This window comes from Pteropus medius, unplaced genomic scaffold (assembly GCF_902729225.1).
Source record: "Pteropus medius unplaced genomic scaffold, Ma_sr-lr_union100, whole genome shotgun sequence".
NCBI classification, from domain to species: Eukaryota; Metazoa; Chordata; class Mammalia; order Chiroptera; family Pteropodidae; genus Pteropus; species Pteropus medius.
The window spans coordinates 26,742,484-26,752,963 of record NW_024349519.1 but is presented as its reverse complement, the minus strand read 5'-3'; positions in this window follow the sequence as shown (position 1 = coordinate 26,752,963).

Genomic DNA, 10,480 nt, shown 5'->3' with positions numbered 1-10,480 from the left:
GAAGTGAGATTTCTCATGTTTACTTTACATCATTTTGACTTTAAAACCATTCCAGTGCGTTATCTGGCTTCAAAAGTGGAATTAAAGCAAAGGGGTGGCAGTGACACCAAACTATCTCAGTAATGAGAACATAAGTCAGTATAAGAGTAAGGGTGGGGAGGGTGCCATAGCTTTCCAACAGCCATGATGTGGGATTTTGTTTAGCTTGTTTATTTCCTGCTTTACCTCAACTTATACATATTAGTTGAGAAATCATAACTTGCTTAATATTAGAACTTGAGTCTAAAGTAATTCTCAGTATCAGCTCTTTAGTTGAAGGAGCAAACTAGAATATCTATTAACATTAGTTTCTTAATTGATTCTCTAACTGTTCCATCCTTATCCTTTGTAATATGATTATAATAAATTATTACCTGGTGAACAGATCAACAAATATCCACAGAAGAATCTTCATGCACAGAATCTCTACCATCTGCTACATTTGTAATGAAAAGAACTGAGGAACTGACATGTTTAGGAATGTTCAGAAAACGCAAATATCTCTCAAGAAAATGTTTTTACCAAATTTAAACTTGGTACAATATCTATTAAAGTAGCATGTTTAAGTTGAAAGAGCCCATTATCTAATCTATAATCTTTGTTTTTAAGTGACTTAGATGTAAGCTCAGGGACCTATAGCCCCACAAGCAGTTCCCTTCAAGGGAAGCATGCTTGGCCAATTTATTGAAAGCTAATTCAATGATTCTATCAAAATAATTCCAAAACTCATTACTGCCTAGCAGGTTTAGGGAGCGTTGAGGAGGCTGTTGTAGCTAGAGGAGAGTCAACAGCAGAGTAGATGAGGTCAAGAGGGAGGTCTGTGCAGGGCCTTGTAGATGTCGTACCTACAGATTCTACCTAGGGAGAGTACACATGAAAAGAGAAGGAGGGTCCACCTTAAAGACCCAAGAAAAGAGACTGAAAAGGACAGCCACAATCAAAGGTGGAAGAACAAAGAGTATACAGTGAGCAAGCCAAGGAAAGACCGTTTCCAGAGGCAATGGCCAGCTGTAACAAATTACTGCAAATCCAGAGAAAATGAATACTTTAAATATGCATTGGATTTGTGACAGGAGGTTATAAGCAATTCTGAAAAGGGGGTTCTGTGCAAATATTGAGACAGAAGCTAGCTTAGAGGGGATTGAAATATTAGTGGAACGTGAAGCAACAAATAACAGGTATAGAAAACTTGACAAATTGGCTTTAAAAAACAGAGAGAGAAGTAGCTAGAGGGGGAAGTGAGTTGAAGTGTTTCTGTTTTATTTTGTTTTCTTTTTTTAAGAGAAAGATTTGAGCTTGTTTAAATTCAGATAAGAGTCCAGTTAAAAGAAAGATCAAAAATACTGAAGGGAAAAGTGACTATAGGTTTCCTGAGAATATGAGGGCAGGGTAAATTTAAACATAATTGTGGTGAAGAGAGGAAATACTTTTTTTTTTTAACAGGAAGAAAGTCTGAGAGTATGAGCCTGGGTGTGAATGATGCTAGGTTTGTAGTTTTTGTGACAGGAAGTTCCTTTGTAAAAGTTTCTATATTTTCTATGAAGTAGAAAGCAAGAACTCTGCTCAAAGTTAGGGAGGTGATAGTGGTACTGAGAAAACTCAAAGAATCTGGAAGCTTTGCTAGGTAGGAATAAATGATATTTATTCAAGGACCTTGGAGTTTTCAAACTAGAAACACAGCTAGACAATAAACCCAGAAGTGTTCCAAAGAAGAAAGAAGATAAAAGTTCTTATTATAAAAAGTACATTCTTCTATCCTTAGTCCTAGGGCCCAATGGTTATCAGTCAGATGTCAAGCAGTCAGGATGATGGACTCCAGGTGAAGCCTCCATAAAAATCCGGAAGAACCAGGTTTAGAAAGCTTCTGTGTTGGTGAACCTGGAAGATGGGTGCCAGGGGTTCTGTTCATGTTCCAGTAGTCTGGATAATGGATGTCAGGTGTCTATGTGAGTCCCTCATATAGTAATCAGGTGGCCTTGATATGTGAGTCTGCCCCGGCCGGCGGGACAAAACAACGCGGACGAGGAGGAACCTATGGAGGATGAAGGCGAGACAGGAGACACAAAGAGACGGAGGCAAGACAGTATTCTGATCAAGCCTCAAACTTTATTTTTCAGCGGGGATATTTATACAGGACAAACAAAGGGAGGCGGGGCTAGCTGGCGGAAGACAAGCGCATTGGCTCTTGGATGATCCGAGTAGGCGGTGCCACACGCCCATTGGGTCTAAGGGGATGGGGGTGAGGGTTATTGACAGCCTAAGGGGTGTGTGCTTAGGGGGAGGAAGTGATGAAAGTTAAAGGAAGTAGGAAGTAGGAAGTAGGAAGTAGGGCTCCGCAATGTCTGAGGCAGGCACCCAGTCCTGCAACCAAGCCTCCGCGGCCCGAAGACCCGTGGCTCCCCACATGAGTCCTTCAGGGAGTAATTAAGGGGTTACCTGGAAGTCCAGATGTAATTTCAGGCAATGACACAGGAAAGCAAAAAAGTGTAAGTTCTCAGGCTAGTTGGAACAAGAATGGAGTCTTCCCTCATGCCTCAACCATCATAATGTTAATAATTTTAGCAGCTTGGTTAAAATAACCAGTAACTTCATTTTGTATATTCCTCATCTTTATTCTTTCCTCAAGAGTTAGAAGAAGGAGGAAGATTTGAAACAATCATTTACAAGAGTGGGAATGTTGACCAGCAAAGTTTAGTAAGATCTCTGAGCATCGTTTAGGGCTCAGCTGAAACCAGAGGTTATGAATCAACAGTGATACCAGGCTGCCTTGTTGTGTGATTTTATCTAGTAACGGCTGCTTTAGTATTGGCTTTATCTTTCCAATACAAGTGACATAGAATTTTTTTAAAGATAATGATGAAAAAGTTGTGTGACAAAGCACTGTAGAACCATGGAAGGTTATTCTAGACATCCATCAGTTTGCTGTCATTGGAAATGTTAGTAGAACTAGGGAAACTATTTCTTATCAACACATATAGCTCTCAAATTTGTGCCTCCCTAATTCTAATTGGTTTATAAATATTAACTCAGGCAATTCTCTTATCAACTTTATGAGGTATCATCAATTTACAAAGGGGAAAAATCTGAAGTAAGTTGACCACAGGCACAGTGCAATAAGTGGCAGGGTCAGTACTGAGACTCAGGAGTCTATTTATAGACTACCCATTATTTATAGGTCTACCCATTTAACCACTATGCTAAGCTACTTTGAGAGAGAGAGAGAGAGCCTCCATAACTGTAGCAGCCATTCGGCAGGATTAGTCCTAAGAGTGAAGACAATCCCTGGGGAATTTAAAGTTTTCATTTAATAAATATTTATTGAGCATTTACAATTTCTTTGCCAGGCATTGTGCTAGATGCTAGGATTATAGAACTAAAAGACATCTTTCATGCCCTGGAGGAGTTTGTCAGATAGTTGGGTGGTATAAACAGGCAACAGCTGATAAGTACTTCCCTTCCTTTCAAGTCAGCGAGAATAAGGTGAATCAAAGAAAACTCCAGAACCCCTTCCTTATCCTAGGTAATTTTTGGCTAGCCTCCTAAACTCCAGCTATTTATCTATCAGAAAGAAAGCAAAAGAAACCTGCATGACTCGATTAAAAAATAGAAATGATTCTGGCCAATCCTGAAGCAGGTCAACTGATGGATCTTGGTGGATCATACTTTCCACAGACTACAAAGGTTCCAGGCCAAGCTAAGTCAGAAATGCTCAGCTTTTTAGAGACTGCCCTTAACGCCCTTATGGGATATGCTTGGTACATGCTTATTCTGGAGGGAATGCCTCAGGCCCACTGACCATATAGTCTTTTCTACAGCTACCATAATGGAGAGTGCACTGTGGGAGCTTCTCTTTTAGGGGTCCAAGCAGGAAACAGAGCACCAGTCCCTTCTGATTTACAGAACCCCAAATCCAAGGGGCTGAAAAGTAGGGCCCCTTCTCTGAGGCCCACACCAGTGGCTCTGGCACTCTCCTCACCAAGTCTCCCCTCTTCCCCAAATCAGAGGATTTTGACCTAGTGGCAGGGAGAGGAGGGTAAGGAAGAAGCAGAGCAGTCTCTTTCTGTGTCACACCAGGCCTCCAAGTGAGGGCCTCGTCTTAACATGAGGTGAATAATCCTTGGTAGACGCCTTGTGAGTCAGCTTTTGTGTCACTTGGATATTGGCCAGGTGATTTTTCTTCTTGCTAGATTAACATTCTACAGGATCACAGCAAACATTCCAGTTACCACACCCTGAAAGAACATTGTCCTTCTGGGAAATGTTTTGTCCTGGAGTAAGCATCTCTTACCATCTCGGGGCCCTTTCTATTCTGTCTGTCCTGCAGGCATCTTAACATTGTAACATGCACCCAGAGGAATACAGGTAACATATAGCCAGAGATATAATTTTAGAAATACTCTCAATCTAAATATAGGGAGACTAAGGCTTAGGACCAAACTCATCTGACCATCTGCTCTGGGCCTCTTATTGTGAACCAGAATTTGTCTTGAAGAAAATTTCCATGAATTGGTTGGGACTGGATGTCAAAGGAGAGAAGTATCAGTTGAGTAGGATTTCTAGCAGGTGGTCTAATGAGTAGGTGACAACTAGAAAATGGTAACAATACTAGCCAGTGTTGGATGAGTTGAGATATTTTCCAGATAAAGTTTAATTTCCTACATAACTTTAAAGAGAAAGATTGGTAAAAATTATTTTCAAATTAATTGAAATTGAATTAATGGAATTAATTGAGGGCTATTTCTTTTGCCTAAAGCCTTTTTCTCATTTGCAGTGAAAAAAATTGTTTATATTAATTGTTTATAAAATTGTTTTTAAAAATTGTTTATATTAATATAATATAATATATTAATATATTAATATCAATAAGCTCCACATTGTGAAAGTAAGTAATTTACAAGTCTTTCAAGGTCTATTAGGATTAAAACAGCCTCAAAATCATTGTTTTCATTACCTCCTACCCACATTACTGATACCTGCCTGGTCTACCTTCATCCCTCCAAATGATATTTAAATCTCTTTCAGGCTAAGCTTCTTAATGACACCTGGCAGTGATTGTTTTCCCTTACAGAAGGATCCCCTGTACTGACAAAGTCGGATTAGGCAGACCTGTTGGATTCAAAGTCCAGAATTCAAAAGTCAGACCTGTTGGATTCAAAGTCCAGAATTCAAAATTCAAATGGAAAGAGTGGTTCTGGGTATGTGCCAGAGAAGCCCCGCAGTCTTCCTGTGCGAGGGAATTTAAAGCCTGAGATGGGCTGGTTTTTAGTAAAAGGTTCCATTGGCTCAGCCTAGCACTGAAACCATGCCAGCTTGGGAGGGATCCTTACCCTTGCTGGTGGCAGTGTCTGTAGCAGAGTCCAAGGCTCTAAAGTCATTAGAACTCTCATGCACTGCTGCTGATAAATGCAAAATTGGTCAGCTACTTGCGAAATCAGTTTGTCAATTTCTTATAAAGTTAAGTATACACCTACTGGATGAGCCGATCATTCTGCTCCTCGGTGTTTATTCGAGAGGAATGAACATGTATGTCCACCAGAAGGGATTGTACATGAATATTCACAGCACCTTTATTCATAATGGCCTAAGATGGAAACAACACAATGTCCATCAAGAGGTGAATGAATACACAGTTGAGGTATGGTCATACAATGGAATAGCAGTCACCAATAAAAAAGAACAAACTACCAATACACAAAACATAGATAAAACTTAGAAACATCTTGTTGAGTGAAGGAAGCCAGACACGAGTACGTACTAAATGATTCCATTTAAATAAAGGATTAGAACAGGCAAAAACTAAGCTACAGTCAGAGAAATTATATCAGTACTTGCCTGGGGCAGGGATTAGGGCTCTATCAACTGCAAAGGGGCACAAGGAAGATTTGGGGGATAGTAGAAATATTTGATATCTTGATGGTGGTGATGGCTATGCAAGTGTATACATTCATCAAAACTCATCAAACTGTAGTCTTAAATGCATTCGATTGTATGTAAAATATTATTTTATGACTATTAAACCAAATTAAGTTAATTAAAAAAAAAAAATAGTCCAAGGGCAGGGTCTCCTCTGGCGAAAACTCTGATCTAGAGCACTCTGCGTATCTCTAGAAACATCTGCAATTTATGCTATGTTTCTCAATTCCTATTTACTTGGTATAAAAATACTATGGGGACCAAGATGGGATAGATGCACTTCTCCCTATTCCTCCTATTAAGTACAGCTAAAAAGCCTGGACATTATAAAACAAATATATGAAGACTCCAAAAGTGGATAGAGGAAGGAAGACTGGGGAGTGAACTCAGAACCTGGAAGTGACATGGCAATGGGTTCCCTGAGTTTTTTTTTTTTCCTCATATATCCTGGACTGAATACCAGAGAGGCCAGCAACCCAGAATCACCAATGGGCGCGGACCAATAAAATAAATAAAGCTTCCAAAGGAGCCTGTTCTCTCTAGCCAAAGGACCAGGAAAGGGGCAGCCTAGCAAGACAGAACTTTTAAACAGTAACCACCTTACTCAAGCCGAACACCGTGGGAAAAATCCCACCCCCACCAGGTCAGCAAAGGCACCCCAAGCAGCAGAACTTGTTCTTCCTCAAGTGTGTACAGTTTCTTCTTTAACAAAAGATAATGAAAACTGTTAACATCTTCAGTGGTGCTGACTATGCTTTGGGGTAACTCATGGCTAATGACGATTATAAAATCATCAGAGTGCCTCACTTCTGGAGTTAATATTTCCAAATGGTCCTTGTATTACTGTCTTCTATGACTATTATGTTGTCAGATCTCTAATACAAATCTTTGCTATTCTTCATTCTCAGAGTGGACTCTTGATTTTTTGAAAAATAGCCTGTCTTCTTTGACAACCTGAAATTCAGAAGGTGGAAATACTTAGCAAACTTTCAGGGTTACTTTGTGCCCAAATTATCTTTGGCTCTCCCCAGATAGCCACTTGGTATGGCCAAAGGATTTATTTCCATTCTCCACTAGTTTAACTCATGGTCTGGCACATAGAAACAAGGAAGGAATTCTAAGAATAATTAGATGTGGGTGACATCCTCCACAATTTTGACAGTGTAGTTCAACAGTACTGTAAAAATTGTTCTATTTGTCAGGCCCACAATATGAGAAAAACTTCAAAGACAAAAAAAGGCAGCTCATCCTTTCCTTGAAGAATATTTATAATTATTCAGACTTAATCTATTCAAAATAAAATGTTATCCTTATAAATATATGCTTTAATAATCGTACTTTTTCAAGAGGAGTAGAAACAACTCATATGCAAACATCTGTCAGCAAATGTTGGGAAAGACTTTATTCCAATGTTCGAAATACCTTGCCTTTGAAGAGTGAGAGGACTCTTTATAAGATGATATAACACCAACTATGCCTCCATGACCCACATCATCCAGACCCAACAGGAATAGTGAAATATCAAAATGGTATTTTGAAAAATAACCTTGCCATGATATGTGTTTAAACTGGCCCTGCCCAGAGCTCTTATGAACATAAAATCTATAGCTTATAAAAGGCTGGCACTCTGCCTATATGAAATATTAATTTGTAGGACTTTGAGTCTTCTGGACACTTCTGGAAGAATATACATGACTTAAGTGGTATTGTATTAGATTTATAACAATACATATGAAATGTGACATTTTATTCACAAGTAAGAAATCCTCTACCAAATGATCTGGATGATCATGAAATAACATTGGGTTCATCAGTTTTCACACTGCTTATATCTCACTGGAAGGGATTTTATCAAGCCCCACTAGCTAATATGGCTGTCAAGTGCTAAATTCTTATAGTTTAAATCCCTACCTCCCACAATGAGCAGTCCCACTCATTTTATAACTTTTTGCTATTAATATCTCTTCTCCCTAAATGCAGTATATAGCAACCCACTCTCCACCAAGTTCCAAATCAGTAGTGGCATCACGATGTGTCCCAAGAGTGATCTGAGGCTACAAGGACAAAGGACCGACCCACTTACTCTAACCTAGGCCTGCTAAACAGCAGAATTCCACCTGTGTTTCTACCTTGTTCAGCAATCTTCCTGAACCTTAAGTTAATCTCGATCCAATTGGAAAGATTCAAGAAAATCTACAAGGAGACAGTTTTCAGCCTACCTCTTGTCCACAAAAAGGCAGGTCTGTTGACCATTATGAGTGCCAGCAGCACATGACATGCTCATGCACCATGATGTTTGCTATTTTGCTGCACTGTTCCACCTGAACTTGCTGATCTGGTCAATGAGTGGTGAGTCATGACAGGAAGATAAAGGGGATTCACTCTCAAACCCAGACTGACTCTCTGGGTGCCATGGCTTGACCTAGTTACTGTCACTGTGGTCTTGTCTTCAGGAACTAAAAGATACCAATTTCTTCCTTTGTCATGTCGATAATATCAAGTATTTAAATGCTTCTAAATGAAGGTCTGCTCTCAAGGTGCCACAAGGCACTAAGGGAAAGTCCCCATAATATAAGTGCCTTTCACCTGAGATGCGATGTGTGACAGTTAAGCAGCGAAAGGTTAAAAAAACAAAGCTCCTTAAATGTTATGAGTAACACACTAGTCTAGCTTCACAGAGTTGTACTTTCTCTTTCCAACTCAGTGGAAAAATACAGTGATAGCTGAAACAGAGGGTCTTTATGACTTTGATTAAATTTGGCTTTATATGCTACCTCTAGAAATCACTCTCTCTAGATAGATAGATAGATAGATAGATAGATAGATAGATAGATAGATAGATAGATAGAGAGATAGAGAATATCTATCTATCTATCTATCTATCTATCTATCTATCTATCTATCTATAGAGAGAGAATGATATATATATAGATTTATATATATATATATATAGAGAGAGAGAGAGAGAGAAATGATGTACATATATATATATATATACATATATATATATATATATATATATATATATAGAGAGAGAGAGAGAGAGAGAGAGAGAGAGAGAGAGAGAGAGAGACAGACCTAGCCTTTCCCCTAGATAATCAGTGACCCCTGAAACAGCAGAAGACAGTAGCCTGGACCTGACTAATGATCACAAGGGCCTGACCTCTGGCAGGCTAAGGATATCATCTTTACCTAAGTTATGTTTCAGCTCCTGAGCCCTAAGGCTGAATGAAATAGGACAGAGGGACCCCGGAACAGACCTCAGAACTGTCCTCAAGACCTGAAGAAATGATTTACTACCCTTACCTCACCTCCAACCAGTCAACTCCCAGCACAACTCTGAACTCCTAACCCATGGTGTCTTATGACTTTGTCCTATACAATCTGTAACCTACACACCATCAGGGAGTTCTGGCTTTTTGAGCATTAGCTTCCAGTTCTGTTGGGTGGCGTCATTCATAGTACAATAGCCAATATTTCTCCACTGCAATTTTCGGTATTTAATGTTTGGCTCTGTTAGTGCCAGGTGGACAAACTCTGTTCGATAACATAACTAGCAACTAGCAGATGAGAGATTAGTGTGTTGGCCATTGGTGAATCTGTGTTGTTAGATTCATCAATTTAATTCTAGTGTGGGCTACATTGAAAAAATCAACCCAAACAATGTAGAGTATCATGCCACTTTGTTTCTAAATTAGAGTTACAATTGGAAAAGAAATAATAGTTTATATGAAACATTAATACAACATGCTGCAGAAACTGAACTCTTAAAAGAATATATTCTGAACTTTCTCACCTGGATACTAACAAATAGTGAACACTGTGTATTTAAGAATAGACTTGGAAGAGAAATCTGGAGAGCAAAGATAAAAAATTTTATGAAGAATCAAATTTAAAATAAAACATTGCTAAAGAGGCAACAAAGAAAATTATAGAATAAGAAAATGATAAGAAGCCTTTTATTCCACTTGTTAAAAATTCTCTTCTTTTGTTTCACTTTTCTCCCTTTTTAAAATGAATTAAAGTACACAAATGAATTAATCATAATCCTTGGTTCATAGTGCACCTTGCTTCATAGTTCATCCTTGACTGTGCTTGGGCCCTTACGTAAATATGTTTGAATGTATTTAAATAATATAGTGATCACCTATGAAGCCACCACGCAACCCAAGGACCAGAATGCTGACCGAAACAGCGAACATCTGCTCTTCACTGGTGCTTTTTTTCTGTTTCACGCCTCCAAACCCAGGGGTAACCACTATCTTAAATTCGTTTACGATTCTCTTACTTAAAAAAAATATGTTTTATCACATATACATGATTGCTTAAACAACATATAGTTTAGTTTTTTTTTTAAAGCTTATTCATCCATTTTCCTGTTAATTTACTCATTCTATTAATAAACATTTGGTTTATTTCCAGATTTTCACTATTATGAATGACACTGAATTTTGTTTTTTGTTTTTTGTCTTCTGGTGCACATGGACAAGAGTTTCTCAGCTTATAGTAGAGGAATTACTCTGCCATA